Here is an 18,545-nt window from a genome sequence, read left to right as displayed (position 1 = left end):
CCAAATCATACGTAATGTGAGAATTGGTAATAAAACATGTACAAATGTGGCCAGATCTCTCAAAACATTACTGCAAAATGATTCTGGATTAAGCTTTTCCTCAATAAAATCTCCCAGTAAGTATTTCTGTACTTATGAATGGGAAGAAGGGAAGAAGAAAATGAGCAAAACTCAAAAGTGTGTTTATCTCAAAACTTTTGAAGTCAAAAGAAAAGAGTATAAACATAAAACACTTAAGAGTCTAAAATTGGGGAAAGGAATGGTCATAAAACAATTGTGTGCATTCATTGATTCAAGGAATTTCAGGTAAAAATAGTATCCCAGTGATTGAACTTAGAAGAGAACTTTGCAATCATTTGATAAGAAAATCCAAACAGTGGTCTTAAAAGCTTGAGAATGATATGATTGTGAACTTATTCGAAGAGTTACCAGATCCTTTTGATGTTGTTTCAAAAACATCCTTTATTTTTTTAAGGTGTTTTTCTCTAATAAAGCCAGATATATTATTTTTTTTAATAATATAATTTGTACTTTTATTTTTTATATAGTAAAAGTTGCATCTCTGGTCAGGAGGTAATTTCCTTATTTTTGTGTGAAATTACTTTTCCTAAAACTGATCAAAAGGAAATGATGCACATGTCAAGGTCATATTAAGCTCAAGCCTGTTTACCACAGATCTAAAATTGAAACTAATTTTAAACTACTGAGAAACTCATGTTCTAGTTCAAATAATGTTGGGATTGAACCCTAACAGAGGAACAGATAATGTAAAGCCAAAACCGGATCCCATCAGTGGACACTTAATAAGCAGCAGTTTGCTCTAATCTTTCCCCTTGACAGTGGTTATCCAACAACTGATGAATCTTAAAGTGCTGCTCAAATACAACAACTAATAAACCAAACTCTGATGATTATCTAACAACTGCTGAAGACAAACTCTGTTGCTCTATCTACTGCCGTCTCCTAAGTACTGCTGAAGATTCAAGCACTGCCCTCTCAAAGACTGATCACCTTTGAAGAAAGCACTGAAGACTCAACATCTGTGCTAAGGCTACAACAGTGGAACGTGAAGCAGTAGTTTCCTTATGATTTGTACTTTAGTGATTATCAGATGTTACATAACAGTAGTTTGTATAGAACAATATTTGTAGTTTGTTAGGTCGTTAGATGTCACTATCATGGTGACGTCAGCTGAAGCATATCAGTAGTTTGGTTTGCCTATAAGTATGACAGTACTCTGTACTGTTACACTTGATCGTTTGAGTGAGTTTTTTCTCCTCAATTCACCCTTTCATCTTGTGCAACCAACTCTGGTGTATGAGGCTGAGGGGGAGTTTAGATTGTAAGCTTTGACTGTAATCTTTTGCTTTTATGTAAATCTTTTGACTCTATGAAAAGCAATTGTTTATCAATCTATACTTTCTCTTGTTTGTGTTTGCAAAGATTGCTACTCATTTCCGCTGCTCTTATTCGTCTTATGCAAACAAACACAATAACAGACAGCCTTCGGATCCTAACAATTGTTACAGAGCCTGGACAGTCAAATTCGATCTTACAATCAATTTGACATAACAGTTCAGCTCAAAAGTTATTGATACTAAAGGGTTGGTTGTATCCAGTTGAAAAACAGAGTAACGAATTAAGCATGATCAAAATGGTTATTTAGAAACTCTGTATATCAACCAAGATGTCATATGACACACAAATCTCACACAACAAGTGTTTTCATTCATATGTCACTCATAGTTTTCAGATCTGTAAAATATCTGATAAATTATGGGATCGTTCGATGCTTTCAAAATTGATTTCAATTGTTGTTTTGATATTTGTGATGTTTTCAATAAACAACTAAAGTATGTACCTCATTTCAGCAAAACTTGTGTTCATCTAAAACACTAGAATACTGCTGAAAAGGAAAAGAGGGAATAAAACTTTGGTCAAAATCTCTCATGTGCTCAAAGGCAAGTTGAGTACCTTCAAAAGGACCAAATCGACTTTGTCTAAACACATTGAGAAAATAAGGTGTCAAAACAGTCCTAATCATAGGTAATGCGAGATCTGTAATGAAACTTGATCAAATATGGTCAGATCTCTCAAAACATTGCTTCAAAGTGATTATGGACAAAGCATGTTCAGAATATAATCTCCTAGTGAGTATTTCTGAACATGTAAATAAACAGGGTAAAAAAAAGGGAAAATGAACAAATCTCAAAGTGTAGCTATCTCAAACTTTTGAAATCAAAAGCAAAAGAGTATAAGCAGAAAACACTTTTGAGGTTAAAGTTAGGTCATCAGTGGTCATCATGCAACTGTGTGCATTTGTCAATACAGAAATTGTTCGGGTAACAATGGCATCTCAAGTGATTGTGCTTAAAATGGATTTACAATCAATTGACAAGAAAATGACCTAAACAATGGTCAAAATAACTTGAGAATAATATGACCATGAATTTACTGGAAAATTGTCGGATCCTTTTGATTTTTTTTTTCAAAACTTCCTTTGATTTTTGTTAAGGTGTTTTCTTCTATAATAAAAACCAGATGTATTTTATTTATTTTAAAATATATTATGATCTTTTACTCATTTTTTATAGTAAAAGTTCATCTCTGGTCTGGATGTAATTACCTTATTTTTGTGTGAAATTACTATCCTTAAATTTAATCAAAAGGAAATGACACACATATCGAGATCATATTAAGCTCAAGTTAGGTTTCCACTGATCATAAATTGGTTGCAAATTGACTTAGACTACTGAGATACTCATGTTCTAGTTCCAGTAATTAGACACAAAATGAGCAGCTCAAGTAGAAATGTCTTCATCATCTGGGATGCTAAACCACTGTCTGAAAAATAGACAGGTGGCAAAACCTTGAACAAAAATTTCTGAGAATCACTGCTGACAAGTTAATCTTGATATTATGCATCTAAAATGTGTAGTGTTAAGAATAGCATTTCTGGTATTCAACAGATGATAGACAAGAGATTGTGCTTTTACAAGAACAAATCATTTTCTACATCTGAACAAACAGGTGCTAAAAGAATTTGTCAAAAGTCAAAACACTACCGCACAAACAGTTATTAAACATATGATCCTCATTGGTTTTTATCCACTGTTGTTCCTAAAATGCTGTTGTGCCATAACATCTGCTCTCTAAAGTCTGTCCACTGCTAAAGTGTCAACCTCTGCTCTTCAAAACACTGATCTTTAAAATCTTTGTTCCATCCACTGTTACACCCACCATTTCATTTTATTACCGTTGTAACTACTGATACTTGATCCATCAGTAGTTGTCAAAACAACTGTCCTCCATCATTTACCATTCCATTAGATGTTTGACACGTGGTCAGTTTTTAGCCTTCAGATCAAAATAACCGCTGCCACATCAGCAATTACTTTTTCCCTAAATAAAACCCTGATTAAATCCAAACAGGGTTTTACTGTCGAATTGAATTCCAAAAGTTCTCTTCTCATAACAGTTTCCCTCTCATAACTCCAAAAACTTCTTCGATCTTCTTCATCCAAAATGACGAAACCAAAATCGAAGTCAAAATCAAAACCAGCATCTTCTTCCACAACAGCAGATGCCACTCAAATGGCTGCTGAAACACCGGAGATTCGCTACAAATCTCCACACAATTATGTAGGTATACTCACAAAACCTACCGATAACCACACCTTCGACTCCATCCTTGACACCATTTCTGCATCAAAGTACAAAACTTTGATAACAGCAGACGCTCCTATTTACCTTGATACCCAGAGAGAGTTCTGGAAAAATGCCACCCTTGAAAAACAAGGAGATATCATCGCCGCAATCAACTCCTCGATACAGGGTAAGAAGGTAAATATCTCACCAAAATCCATCTCTGAAACCTTTAAACTCGATGATTTAAGTGGAAAAACTTCGTTTACAAAAGACGAGTTGGTAAAGGATTTCATGAAAAGGGGCTATGCAGAACAACCAAACAGGGACACCCTACAAAAGGGTTACTTCCCTTCTACACCCAGATTTTTATTCCACACACTGCTCATGTGTGTTTCAAATAAAACAACGTCCTTCAATCAGATACCAACAAAAATCCAAATGCCTGGGGTATGCAATTTTGAACAATGAAAACTATAACTACTCCCAGGAAATATTTGATGATTTGGTAAAGAACGTTGATAATAAGGCATTTCTGCTCTTTCCGAGGTTTCTAAGTTACTATTTTGAACAAAAATTTGTCGAGAAAGAGGCAGAAGTGCCCAAACAAGGTGTCTCATTCAAAATAAACAGCTTAACAATAGAAACTTTTTCAAGAATGATGGCACCAATTAAATTAAAAACAAAAGAGGGTGAGCAGGTTTTAGAAACTGCCACTGACCCTCAAGAAACCACTGCTGAGCCCACTGCTCCAGGTGATCAGAGTAGCACACCCACTGCTCTAAAACCCACACCTGCCAGCACCGAAAAGACCAAAAGAAAACCATCCAGAAAGCCCACCAAACCCAAAACAAAGGCAACTCTGGAAGATGAGATCCCAGAGCAACTGCCAGTGACAACACAAAAGTCACCAGAAACCACTGCTGCTACTTCCTCACAGCAGTTGGTAGAAAGATCTCAACCCCAGCCTCAAACTCCTCTTGCATCCTCACAAAAGGATCAAGTTGTAAGCACAGGGAGACCACATTATGAAGCTCTAGGTCCACTCGGATCTATCTTCCACAGTCCTGATCCCAAGGACATGTCTCTTTCAACACCCATACCCTCACCAATCATATTGCCAAAATCAATAATACCCCTGTTGCATGCAGTTGATATTGCATAGACACAAACCAGTTCCTCTCAATCACCCATTACTGAGAGCATACCTCCACAAGTGACTGGGTCTGATGCTAATACCTCTGTTATCCAAGCAACAGTTGAGGAGGTTACACCCCCCGAGTTACAAGTAACTCTCGGTGGTAGTTCAAGTGGAGCAGCAACTACAACTGATGGATCAACAGATCTTCAGTTGGACAGTTGTTACATTACTAAGACTCCCTTGAATGCAATTTCTTCCATGGCAACATCGGTAACCACCAATAAGTTATCTTTAGCTGCTGGTAACATCAAAGGATTATCGAGTGCCGAAGAAGGATGTCCCCAGTACCAAGAAAAAAGGGGCATCAATGGATGACTTTTGGGCTACAGCTCCTAAGTCACACATTGATACAACCACTGCTGGTGGGGATTCAGATGATCCTGTTAATTCAGGTGATGATTCAAAATATAATGAATTGACGGCCAGAGTTGAAAATCTGGAATCTACAGTTGCAGAAATAAAAGATATGGTGCAGCAGCTGTTAGAAGCTCAAATAGCCCAATCTTCTGCTCCTCCTGCTCAAGCACCTGCTCCACAAGCATTTGCTGCAAATGAGCTATGGAATATTCTCCAACCACTGCTTGAACATTAGCAACAATTGGCTGCTAAACAGCATGCAAATCAAGTACAAATGCTGACCAACATGGTGGAGTCTCGGTTCAAAGACACTCAAGCAGACATCAAGGCTATAAAGGCCAGCATACAACAGAATGCTCAAAGGGAGAAAGGCCCATCTACCATTTTCTTCATGGATACACCCCTAGCAGATAATGCCAAAAAGGGGGAGAAAATCAGGTTGAAAAAGAAAGGTATAGAAGATGGGATGCACATTGAACCTGAGAAACCCAAATCCTCAAAAACCTCAACAGCTGATACAACAGTAGTTACAAAAACTGCTGTCTGTAGCCAAACAGCTGCATTACATCAACACACACACCTCCAACACACACAACTACTGTTTTAACACACACCACCACAACTACTGCTCCACCTCCATCGCCATCTGTGTCTATAACACAAAAACCACCACTATCATCATCTACAATCACATCACCACCACTGCCTCCTGTCATAAAGCAGAAGACAGCAGATGTCATAACATCTGTTGTAATGACAACAGTGGTTGAAACACCAGTTGTTTCAACTACTATCAGTCAGTCACAGTCACAAACCACTGATCCACCCAAAACATCATCAGCCTCCCCTCCAGTAAAAAGGAGAAGGGTCTTCATTCCTGATGATGAGTCACCACCACCATCATCACCATCACATCTTTCATTCCCTGCTCAAAAGCAGAAGACATCTGCTGACACCTCAGCAGTTGTAACGACAGCAGCAGTTGAGACACCAGTTGTTAGTCAGACATCCACAACTGCCCTAATTCTTCCTATATCACAACCACAGCTCCTAAAAAGAAAAAGAAAGCCAATCACTGCTGATGAAGGAAGTCGTGATCCTAATGCTGCTAAATATCCACTTGAACTTGGAGCCATCAAAAATGAGATGAGGCAGTTTTATACAGAAGCAGATCCCTCAAAAAGAAAATTCTCCTCTCTCATTGGCTACATGTCTCCAGAAGATATAAATGACTATCTCAGAATTAAGGCAAGGCATGCTAAAGTAAAAGCTAACATTGATAGTGAAAATGAAAGCTTAAGTGAAGAAGCCACTGCTCAAAGACTGGAGTTCTACCTTACAAAGGTAAAGCAGATAGAAGAATTTACACAAGAACTAGAAAGGGAAAAGGCTGTTCAAAAGAAGAAATTCAGAGAGCAACTTTTAGCCTTCATCATGAAAGAAAAGTTCTATCCTGCTGAAGAACAACAGTTTGAAGAATGGCCTTTAGTAGCTTTAAAGCATGAGGCTGAAAGGACTCAAAAGATAAAAAATGATCCTACAAAGAAGAAAACTGCTCCAAACTGGAGTAAGTACAAAAGGCTCATTACTGATCTCACTGCTGAGTATAAAAGAAAGAAAAGGGAGTTGGTGGATGCCAAGATAGACACTGCTGAAGCCATATCAAAATGGTCTAGGCAGCAAACAGATGAAGCCTATGAAAGGCTGAAGAATAGAAAAACTGCTGAGTCAAGGGCTGCACAGAAACGAGAACAAATGTTGAAACATGAACAGCAGATAGACAGCCTCAAAACAGTGTTGAAAACAGCAGACAACCTTACTCTTGAGACAAACCAAGAAGAAGGTAAACAGCTGACTGAGGCAGAGATTAAAGAAAAAGAAGCAAAGTACTTCAAAGACATCATCATGAAAATGGGTCTGAAAGAAGGCAACTCAACAAAGCTTCATAGCCTGTTTGAAAAGGCATTAAACAAATCTGCATCACCAAACACTGCAACAAATACCTCAGAAATTGACAGTCAAGAACTCATTGAACAAGAAACTGCAGATGACATAGCTGCAGCAAACAATGTCATTGAAGAAGCCCTCAAAAGAATGTCTGATAGTTTACATGTGTTTTCAAGGCCATCATCTCTCAACTCATCTGGGAATAAATCTCTCCCAAGAAACCCATTAGGCTTTAAAATACTAAAGTAGATGTCTGATCAAAAGACCCACGTATTGACTTTGGTCAGAGCCAATGGTGAGGTGAAGCATATATCAAGGAAAGAAGCACTAGGCCTTAGTGTTCAAGATTTGCAGGATCTCCTTGAGCTTTCACTGTGCAGGGATGTAGATGACCAGAGTGCCATAGAATTTGAAGCTGAATATAAGGAACAAGCTAAGGCACTCTTGATGAGTAATAAAGGTCCTGAATAAGGAAGGGTTTTGGCATTATCTGTTCCAGGGGGAGATTGTTGGGATTGAACCCTAACAGAGGAACAGATAATGTAAAGCCAAAACCGGATCCCATCAGTGGACACTTAATAAGCAGCAGTTTGCTCTAATCTTTCCCCTTGACAGTGGTTATCCAACAACTGATGAATCTTAAAGTGCTGCTCAAATACAACAACTGATAAACCAAACTCTGATGATTATCTAACAACTGCTGAAGACAAACTCTGTTGCTCTATCTACTGCCGTCTCCTAAGTACTGCTGAAGATTCAAGAACTGCCCTCTCAAAGACTGATCACCTTTGAAGAAAGCAGTGAAGACTCAACATTTGTGCTAAGGCTACAACAGTGGAACGTGAAGCAGTAGTTTCCTTATGATTTGTACTTTAGTGATTATCAGATGTTACATAACAGTAGTTTGTATAGAATAGTATTTGTAGTTTGTTAGGTCGTTAGATGTCACTATCATGGTGACGTCAGCTGAAGCATATCAGTAGTTTGGTTTGCCTATAAGTATGACAGTACTCTGTACTGTTACACTTGATCGTTTTGAGTGAGTTTTTTCTCCTCAATTCATCCTTTCATCTTGTGCAACCAACTCTGGTGTATGAGGCTAAGGGGGAGTTTAGATTGTAAGCTTTGACTGTAATCTTTTGCTTTTATGTAAATCTTTTGACTCTATGAAAAGCAATTGTTTATCAATCTATACTTTCTCTTGTTTGTGTTTGCAAAGATTGCTACTCATTTCCGCTGCTCTTATTCGTCTTATGCAAACAAACACAATAACAGACAACCTTCAGATCCTAACAAATAATTAGACACAAAATGAGTAGCCTCGGTAAAGAGGTTCTCATCATCTGGGATGCTAAACCACTGTCAGAAAACAGTGAACATGTGGAAAACCTAGAACAAAATTTCCTAGAAAAACTCCTGACAAATTAATCTTGTTAATTTGCATCTAAAATGTAATTATTAAGTATAGCATTTTTGCAAAATAACATACGTTGGACATGATATTGTGTTTACACAAGACAAAATCAATCCTCACATCTGAACAAGCAGATGCTCAAATTTTATCTGTCGAAAGTTTAAACACTGCTGCACTAACAGTTGTTATACTAGTGGTTTTCATTTTGTTTTCTACCACTGTTTTTCCTCATCTACTGTTGTGTCTCAAACATCTGCTTTCTAAGGTCTGTCCACTGCTGAAATTCAACCCCTGCTCCTTCAATTTCTTGATAAGCATTGTTGTATAACATCAGTGTTCTATCCACTGATGTGTTATCCACTGATAGTTAAAATCACCCACTGATCCATTTATTATCGTTGTAACTACTGATGGTTGATCCATCAGTGGCTCCCAAAACAACTGTCCTCCATTATTTACTCTTCCATCAGGGGTTGGCACGTGGTCAGTTTTTAGTCGTCAGATCATTATAACCGCTGCTACATCAGTATTTACTTTTTCCCTAAATAAAACCCTGATCAAAACCCCAAACAGGGTTTCACTGTCGAATTGAATTCCAAACATTCTCTTCACAAAGCAGTTTCCCACTCATAACTCCAAAACATTCTTCGATCTTCTTCATCAAAAATGACGAAATCAAAATCGAAATCAAAATCAAAATCATCTTCTTCCTGTGCTCCCACAGACGCTACTCAAATGGCTGCTGAACCCACTGAAATTCATTACAAATCCCCTCACAACTATTTGGGTATACTCACAAAACCCACAACCAACAACTCCTTCGACTCCATCATCGACATTTTATCTGCATCAAAGTACAAAACTTTGTTAACAGCAGATGCTCCCATTTATCTACAAACCCAGAGAGAGTTCTAGAACAATGCTACCCTTGAAAAACAAGGAGACACTGTCACAGCCATCAACTCCTCGATACAGGGTAAAAAGATTCAAATCTCTCCACAATCCATTTCAGAAGTCTTCAAACTCAATGATCTGAAAGGTAAAACCTCTTTTTCTAAAACCGAGTTGAAAAGGGATTTCATGAATAGGGGTTATGCAGAGCAACCAAAAAGGGATACCTTACAAAAAGGTTTCTTCCCTTCTGCACCAAGGTTTTTATTTCACACTCTGTTGATGTGTGTTTCTAATAAAACAACTACTTTTAACGAAATACCATCAAAAATTCAATGCCTGGGATATGCAATTTTAAATAATGAAAATTTTAATTATTCCCAAGAGATTTTTGATGATTTGGTAAAAAATTTTGATAGCAAAGCATTTCTGCTCTTTCTAAGGTTTTTAAGCTATTACTTTGAACAAAAATTTGAAAAAGAAGATGCAGAATTGCCCAAACAAGGTGCTCACTTTAAAATAAATTGTTTAACGCCTAAAACATTCTCTTGAATGTTGGCACCTATAAAAACAAAAGCAGAGGTACCTGAGCAGAATTTAGCAGATGAAACTGCTCCTCAGGTATCGGCTGCTGAGCCCACTGCTCTAGGTGATCAAAGCAGCACACCCACTGTTTTGAAACCCACACCTGTCACCACTAAATAGACCAAAAAGAAAACATCCAGAAAGCCCCCCAAAACCAAAACAAAGGCACCTCTGGAAGATGAGATCCCAGAGCAACTGCCAGTGACAACACAAATGTCACCAATAACCACTGCTGCTACTTCCTCACAGCAGTTGGATGAAAGATCTCCACCCTTACCTCAAACTCCTCCTGCATCCTCACAAAAGGATCAGGTTGTAAACACAGGAACCCTACAATATGAAGCTCTGGATCCACTCGGATCCATCTTCCACAGTCCTGATCCCAAGGACATGTCTCTTTCAACTCCTTTATCCTCACCCCTAATATTACCACAATCCGTGCTACCTTTGTTGCAGGCAGTGAATGTAGCTCAGACATAAACCAGTTCCTCTCAATCACCTATCACTGAGAGTATACTCCCACAAGTGACTGGGTCTGATGTCTATACCTCTGCTATCCCAACAACAACTGAGGAGGTTACACTGCAGGAGTTACAAGTAACTCCTGTCAGTAGTTCAAGTGGAGCAGCCACTACAAATGTTGAACCCACTGGTTTATATTTGGACAGTGGTTTCATTCATAAGACTCCCTTGAAGGAAATTTCTTCAATAGCACCTCTGAGAACCACCAGTGAGGTTGTTCTGCCCACTGGTACCCTCAAAAGGCTATCAAGTGCTGAAGAAAGAAGTCCCCAGTACCAAGAACAAGGGGCATCAATGAATGACTTTTGGGATTCAGTTCCTAAGTCACACATTGGTACAACCACTGCTGGTGGGGATTCAGATGATCCCATTAACTTGAGTGATGATTCAAAATATCAGGAATTGACGAGGAGAGTTGAAAATCTGGAGACCTCAGTTGCTGAAATAAAGGATATGGTGCAACAGCTGTTTAAGGCTCAAAAAGCACAATCCTCTGCTACTCCAGCTCAAGCACCTGCACAACCTGCACCTACTGCAAATGAGCTATGGAACATGTTCCAACCACTGCTGGAAAGACAAAAACAGATGGCTGATCAGCAACGTGCCATACATGTACAAAAGCTGACTAACATGGTGGAATCAAGATTTAAAGATACTCAGGCAGACATTAAAGCTATCAAAGCTCATATCCAAAGTGCCTCTGGAAAAATTCCTCCCACTGTTCTTTTCATGAATGAACCCTTCCCAGATAATGCCGAAAAGGGGGAGAAGATCAAGTGGAAGAAGAAGGGAATTGAAGATGGTATCTATATTGAGCCAGAAAATAGCCAAACCAAAGCTGCAGTATCAACACACACCACATCACCACACACCACCACAACCACTGCTCCACCATCATCATCTGTGATCACATCACCAAAACCAAATTCACCACTAAAAACAGCCACCCCCATCATCATCTCCTGCCAAAAAGCAGAAGACAATAGATGTTACAACATCTGTTGTAATGACAACAGTGGTTGAAACACCTGTTGTTTCAACAACTGTTAGTCAACCACAAACCACTGCCACTGAAATCACTACCATTCCAACCCCTGCTCAAAAGCAGAAGACATCTACTGACACATCAGTAGTTGTAATGACAACAGCGGTTGAAACATCAGTTGTTTCAACAGCTGTTAGTCAACCATCAACCACTGCTCTCATTATTCCTACATCACAACCAAAATCCCTTTCATCCACAAAGCTTTACACCAGAAAAAGAAAAATTACTCAGGCAAATGAGGACAAATATGATCCAAATGCTGCAAAATATCCGATGGAACTGGAAGCTGTGAAAAATGAGATGAGACAATTTTACACTGAAGATGATCCTTCAAACAGAAGATTCCCTTCACTCATAGGCTTCATAGTCCCAGAAGATATAGATGAATATTATGAGCTCAAAGCAAGGCAGGCTAAGATAAGAGCCAGGATTGAATGTGAAGGTCAAAGTGATGAAGCCATCTCTGAAAAACTGGAATTGTTGCTCATAAAAGTTAAGCAGATGGAAGATTTTGCACAAGAATTAAGCAAAGAAAAAGCTGATCAACGAAATAAATTAAGAAAAGAATATCTTACTTATATTATGAAAGAAAAATTCTATCCTGCTGAAGAAAAACAGTTTGAAGAATGGCCAATAGTTGCTTTAAAGCATGACGCAGATAGGATTGATAGAATCAAAAACGATCCTAGAAAGAAGAAGACTGCTCCAAATTGGAGCAAATACAAAAAGCTCATAGCTGACCTAACATCTGAGTTCTTACAAAAGAAAGAAATAGGAGCCAGTGGATGCAAAGGTGGACACTGCCACTGCCATAGCAAAATGATCAAAGCAGCATACTGATGAAGCTTATGAAAGGCTTAAGAAAAGAAGGATAACTGTATCAGACACTTCAAAGAAGTCTGACTACAAAAAGATTGAACAACATATTGAAAATCTCATAACACTGCTCACATCAGCTAATAATCATATTCTTGTGTCAAACCAAGAAGAAGGAAAACAGTTGTCTAGTGAAGAAGTAAAGGAAAAGGAAGCAGAGTACTTCACAGAAACCATCAAGAAAATGGGTCTAAAAGAAGAGAGCTCAGCAAGACTTCAAAACCTTTTCAAAAAGGTATTAACCAAGCCTGCATCACCAAGCACTTCAGAAATATCAGACATTGAGTCAGATCAACAAAAGAGACAAGAGCAAATTGAAAAGGAAACTGCAGAAGATGTAGCTGCAGCAAATGATGTCATTGAGAAGGCTCTCAAACAAATGTCTGATAGCTTACAACTTTTCACAAGGCCAACATCTCCAAACTCATCTGGAAATAAATCTCTCCCAAGAAACCCATTAGGATTAAAAGTACTAAAGTGGATGTCTGATCAAAAGACCCACGTATTGACCATGGTCAGATCCAATGGTGAAGTGAAGTATATATCAAGGAAAGAAGTACTAGGCCTTAGTGTTGAAGATTTGCAGGATCTCCTTGAACTTACACTGTGTAGGGATGAGGATGACTCGAGTTCCAAGGAATTTGAAGAAGAATTTAAAAGACAAGCTAGGGAACTTTTGATGAGAAATAAAAATCCAGAATAATGAAGGGTTTTGGCATTATCTGTTCCAGAGGGAGATTGTTGGGATTGAACCCTACTAAAGGAACAGATAATGAAAGCCAAAACCGGATCACAACAATAGATTCACAATAAGCAGTTGTTTACTATAAGCTTTCCCCTTGACTGTCGCTTCAACATCTGATATACTCCAAAGTACTCCCTTTATCAACAACTGCTGACACTTGAAACTGCTGATCAGATCAAAGACTGATGAAGATTAAAGCCCTGCTGCCCAATCTACTGCCTTGAGTCAAGCACTGCTGATCATGACAAGTACTGCTGGGTTCACAGCAGTGGAAGGATGCAGCAGCAATTTGATTCATCTTATGCAATATAATGTAATATCAGTAGTTAGCATAGTAGAGGTTGCATAGATCAGTAGATAGAGTTTGTTAGTTTGTTAGATGTCACTTTCATGGTAACGTCAGCTGAGATGCCCAGTGGTTTGGACTGCCTATAAATGTAACAGTACTCTGTACTGTTACATTTGATTGACTGAGTGGGTTCTTCTCCTCAGGTCTAATCCTTTCATCTTGTGCAACCAACCCTGGAGTATCAGGCTGGGGGGAGTTTAGTTTGTAAGCATGCTTGTAATCATTTGCTTTGTAATCGAATCATTCAACTTAATGTAAAGCATTTGTTTACCAAACTATTCTCTTCTTTGATTGTGTTTAAAAAGTTTGTTTTCATTTCCGCTGCACTTAATCTTATTTTATATTAATTGATTTGTCAAAATTATACAAACAAGCACAATCATGACAGCCTCTGATCCTAACAGGGAGGCTATCGAACCAGCCACTACCCTAACCGACTCCCAAGTCAGGAAAGGGAAACTTTTTTGAAAAGGTGATAAAATGTACTACATAGACTACTCAGCAGAAAATAAAGGAAACAATAGTCGAACCCTCTAGAAATTCAAAGAAGCGTGAGGCTTCAAGAAACTTTGTTGTAGTTGCTCAAACTAATCAAGCTACTCCCAACCATCCAGCTCAACCTCCTACTAGGAAACCGTACGCTGGTACTGCACCTTTGTGCAACTGATGCAATGGTCACCACCAAAATCAATTACCCTGTCGTCAATGTACCTCATGTGGACGATTCGGTCATTTGGCTAATGTTTGTCAGTCCATTCCAAACCAAGCTATCCCAAGTCTGGTTCATTGCAAATCAAATCCTGCTCGACCTCATTTCCTACCTGGATCATGTTACAATTGTGGCGAGATGGTCCACTTTAAAAACAATTGCCCAAAGCTTGTTAATGCTAATCCAGCCCATGGACGTGCATTTAACATAAATGTTAATGAAGCTCGAGCCAATGACGAGGCAACTATAAACATTTAAACCTTTACGTTTTCTCTTTTTGTCATCCAAGAATCATGATACATTTCGGTTGTTTTATAAATAATCTTATTATTCATATTTCATTTACAAGTCCAGTATAATTACACATATGTGTGATATACCTCTACAATATTGACAATGAGAATTTTATTCCTTACAGTTGAACTAATCTCATAGTTTCTCCCATTATTGTGATCGCACTTAATGCGGCCACACAATCTCTACAAAAATCATATGTACTTATTTTTCTAAGAAACAAAGTACAAAACACAAGTTAGATCCTTAATGGATACTCAAAGTACTATTTTAAATCCTTGATTGGATTTTTAAGGGTACTTTCACAAATTCTTGTTTGGTCTTATGCAATATGTATATGTACAATTTATGTGACGAAACAAAACACAAATCTGAAATCCATGATTGTATCTTTCTATGCAAATAGTTAGATCCTTGGATCCCAAAGTACTATCCTAAATCCTTATTGGGCCTTTCTATAAAAATAGATAGACCCTTGGATTCCAAGGTACTATCCCAAAACATTATTTGATTCATATGCTTAAATGTTTTCTGTGAACTTGTTTGTTTGATTTCCCCCACACATAACAAGATGAACTATGCAGACCATGCAAAGATTGAGTAATTATGGGTGCACAGATAATTATAAAATTCGGTGCATGGAAAACCAAAGCAAGTTTTGTCATGTGTGATTATATAGAACCTACAGTGATAAGGATAACGAAACAGATACAATATAATAAGGGCATGGTGTATAAGCCACTGGTACTTCCTATATATAAGTGTTCCTTCTTACATTTTAAACGTGACGTTATTTAAGTCACTTGTAGTTCTTGACCATGACTAATACTGTTAGATCTATCATCTAGTGATGCATTTGGAAACTAAACCATACAATGATGACACTTACAAAACCTTCCAACCAAATTTATCTTACACTCTCCATCTTCAACTTTGATCATACACATAAGTTTCCTATACGAATAGTCTTCATTGATTGTTAAAGGAACCTCTATAAACATCCTTCCACCCGTTATTCAAAACTTCAATACCCCTTTTCAAATTCACACCCTTTCAATTCATAAGCTCTAAAGGCAGAACATCAACGTCCCTCCGGTTTGCTTGAACAACCAGAAGTACTGATGTGGAAGTTAGAGAACATCGCTATAGATCTCAGCACTAAAATACCACACACTTCTAGAAGTCATGATGTCATTTGGGTAATTATTAACTGTCTGAGTAAGTCAGCAAACTTTTTGTCAATTCATGAGGATTTCTCTACTGACAAGCTTGCTAAGATTTATACCAATGAGATTGTATCACGTCATGGTGTTCCTTTAAACATCAAAACAAATCGTGACCCTCGTTTCCCATCTCATTTTTTTGGAAATCCATGCAATCTGTCATGGGAACCAAACTAAATCTGAGCAGTGCTTATCATCCTCAAACGGATAGAAAAACCGAAAGGACAATCCAAACACTTGAGGATATGCTTAGAGCTTGTGCGATTCACTTTGGTGGTAGTTGGATTCGCATCTACCTTTGATCGAATTATCCTACAACAACGAGCATTAACATGAACCCTTTTGAGGCTCTATACAGTCAAAAATGTCGTTCACTTATCTGTTGGAGTGAAGTCGGTGAAGCTCAAATCACCAGACTAGAACTCCTTCAAGAAACAACAGACAAAATCATGAAAAATCGCAATAACCTTTTGACAACTAGAAGTCGTCAAAAGAGCTATGTTGACAAACAACGCAAGCCTTTGGAATTCCAAAACTATTGATCATATTCTTCTCAAGGTATCCCCTTGGAAAGGTGTGGTTAGATTTAGAAAGAAAGTTAAACTAGTTTCTCGTTATGTGGGACCTTTTAAGATTATTGAAAAGATCGGAAAGGTAGCCTACAAATTCAAACTACCTCCTGAACTTTAGAACGTTCATCCAACATTCTCCTACAGATAAATTTCAGGAGGAAATTTCCTAAAGGAGGGGAGATTGTAACACTTGCAAAATTTCAACCATTGTACACTTTCGATCGTTTTTCGTATAAAATAAAATTTTATATTTTATTTACGAATACGTAATCGTACAACCGAGTGAAACAATATTCATGACATTTCCGAAACAAAATCCAAGTTATATATGCCTTTATACCCTTCATATAGCTTAAGTTACAAGTTAGAAGGGTTAAAAATGGCAAACGAGTGAAAATACAAGTCCGGGGGCCAAATCTGTAAAAAAAGTGAAACTATTTATCAGAAGGCCTTATGGACAGTATGACCTAAAGCCATACGGTTCGTAAGGGGTGCCCAGAAGTAGAAAATTGCTTGTTGTCCAAGTACTGCCACATATCCCCATATGCTGCCACCTAGCACCGGATTTGCCACCATTTCTCTGGTTCAAACACCTCATTAGACATGTGTTAACATCTGGAGATCATCGCCAACATTTGGCATGATCTTGTTAACATTTTACAAGTATAAATAGAGGTGCATTTACTTCATTTCAACTTGTACCTTCACTCTTTCTCTCTAATCTTCTATTGGATCTTGCTTCTGATCATAAAGAGGCCTGATACTGAAGTTATAATCTTCCTAGAAAACTAGTAAGTGTTCTTCCTAAGTCTTTTTATTATTTTGGCTAAATATGAGCCATAAGTCAAGCAAATTAACTTTTGCTTTGACTTTTGGTTTATAACCATATTTGTCAAGTCAAAGTTCAAATTGAACTTTGCAACGTGATCATAATAATGAACGTGTTAACCCTTGCGATTATAGCCTCTGATCATCACGTTTAGTAGTCGAAATGACGAGTCAAACTTTTACGATATAATAGTAAAAAATGCATAAAAATTTATTTTACGACGAAAGAGTTTTCAGGTATTAAAACTTAAAATTTTGACACCAAATCAGTTTTATAGCATTATTAGACATGTGCTAACATGTTTAACTCATCATTTCTAGTTTTGAACTTATTCCTAGTCGAAAGTCAAACGGTTTTACTTCTGCTTTGACTTTCAAATCCGACCTGTTTGGTCACCTTTATTATCAGACCAAGCCCATTTATATGACCAATAGTAATATAGGGAATAACCCTCTGAGGTTATACCTTATGGTCATGTCGTTTGGTTAGTCAAATGACCAGTCAACTATATATACCTTTAAAAATGTCGAAATACCCTTTTTGCATAAAATAGCTTTAAACCTATATGAGCAATATTTTTGACATCTAAACTAATTATACAACATTATTAAACGTGTTTTGACATATTGGACTCGTCATATGACTCATTCGACCATCCAGACCTGTAGCTATGCATACGACCCGTTAAAGTGGCGTAAACCACTTTAACAAATCGTAACGGGTCAACACCTATAGACAGTTTCCAATCAGAATGTATGGTTTAGTAAACCATATTATACAAGATCCTTGCTCGTTTCGTTAGTAAACCACATTTTGACTGGCAAACATTAATGAATGTCTCATCGTCGAGTGTTTGTCTCGTGTGTGGCAATAATCCATTATAGAAAGTGGATTCTTGTTGCCACACTGCGAGACCATGATGACGGCATTTCCTCAATAGCTCCTTGAATCTTTCATAAGTTTCATATAAGGATTCCCCGTCCTCTTGTGAATATGTATTTATTTCAGTAATTAATTTAGCGGTTTCAGAGGGCGGGAATACTTATATAAAATTTTTGGGCAAGTTCATCCCAAGTGTTTACCGATCCACTTGGGAGGGTGTTGAGCCAAGCCTTGGCTCGGTCTTTTAGTGAAAATGGGAACATTCGGAGGTGGACAACGCCGTTTGATGCTCCGTTGATCCGAAAAGTGTCACATATTTCCAAAAAGTTGGTAATATGTAAATGGGGATCTTCATTAGGTAGGCCATGGAATGTTGCGGAATTTTGGAGCATTTGGATCAAATGCGGCCGAAGTTCGAAGTTGTTGGCATCGACGTTCGGTGCATTGATGGCGGTTCCG

General features: G+C 37.9%; 1 non-coding gene across 1 annotated transcript; it reads left to right on the top strand.

Annotated features, from left to right (window-relative positions):
- The first annotated feature begins 18,115 nt into the window (after positions 1-18,115).
- Positions 18,116-18,222, top strand: LOC118484536. Its single transcript, XR_004873646.1, has one exon. It is a non-coding gene; the product is annotated as a small nucleolar RNA R71 (small nucleolar RNA).
- Positions 18,223-18,545: the final 323 nt, after the last annotated feature.

The sequence above is a fragment of the Helianthus annuus genome, chromosome 11, assembly GCF_002127325.2.
Source record: "Helianthus annuus cultivar XRQ/B chromosome 11, HanXRQr2.0-SUNRISE, whole genome shotgun sequence".
In the NCBI taxonomy this organism is placed as follows: domain Eukaryota; kingdom Viridiplantae; phylum Streptophyta; class Magnoliopsida; order Asterales; family Asteraceae; genus Helianthus; species Helianthus annuus.
This window is presented reverse-complemented; position numbering and strand designations above follow the sequence as displayed.